Here is a 1183-nt window from a genome sequence, read left to right as displayed (position 1 = left end):
TGTCATTCAGAATTTGTAATAAAATTTGAATAGAATTTGGAAAAAAAAGTACAACCAATTTAATGAATTTTATGACACAACAATCCCCAAAATACCCCTAAAATATACAGTTATAGTAAAAGTAACATAGCAATAAGGACAGAAATAATAATAATGATTATTCAGTTCGGATGAAGGAGGTTGCCCTGCAACTGAATCAGTTCAAGCTCTTGAACAGTTCAAGCTTTCAGTGTCATTCAGATTGCCAACTGATGGTGGTCGGAGGGACTGGCGGTGCCAGTGCACGGTACCTCGCTTCTGTAAATGAAGTGTAAGTTGCCACCATCAGGGTGTGTAAATGGGCCAGTGACTCAATGTAATGTAAAGCGCTTTGGTCAAGTCCTCTGACTTGAAAAAGTGCTATAGGTCATTTACCATTTCTTATATACATCTCTAACCATGCTAACTGCTCTCTAATGCAAGAGCAGTTAGCACGTGTACTCAACATTTAAACATTTTCATGTTTGGACATGAATTCAAACTGCTCCCATTGCATGAAAAGTGGATGTCCTAAACATTTTTCTACCTGTCCCTGCGACATCATACCTTTTTGCGGATATTTATTAAATTCATTACAGTTTGTTTATGTAGCACCAATTCACACCACATGTGATCTCAAGGCACTTTAAAGAGACAATTCGACCAGATCATATACTCAGATTAATTCAATGTTTTCTATCTAACGGAAACTAGCTGATTCCAGTGAATCATTGACTCAAGTAGTGACAGTGGAGAGGAAAAGTCCCTTTTAACAGAAAGAAACCTGCAGCAGATCCAGGCTCAGTGTGAGCAGCCCATCTGCTAAGGCCAATTGGGGCTCAAAGAGATTGAAGCGGAAATATTGTACAAAAAGAAGCAGATATACAAAAGATAACTGTTACACATTTATGATAGGTAACTCCACAGGTGGACCCGTTCAGGAAAAAACACAGACAAGCTCTGAGCCAATTATCTTGTCAGTGGCTGAAATGGGGGCACATACAGTTAGTAACGGTCAGAAAAACAGGACTACACTGAAAACGGGCTCCAACATCTATAAACAGAGATGCCGATGGCAGTCTACCATTTCAATCCAGGAATTCAATTCAATTCAGTTTATTTATATAAAACCAAATTCACAACACAAGTCATCTCAAGGCACTTT

This window comes from Cyprinodon variegatus, unplaced genomic scaffold (assembly GCF_000732505.1).
Source record: "Cyprinodon variegatus isolate N-32 unplaced genomic scaffold, C_variegatus-1.0 Scaffold102, whole genome shotgun sequence".
NCBI classification, from domain to species: domain Eukaryota; kingdom Metazoa; phylum Chordata; class Actinopteri; order Cyprinodontiformes; family Cyprinodontidae; genus Cyprinodon; species Cyprinodon variegatus.
Note: the sequence above shows the minus strand (reverse complement) of the source record.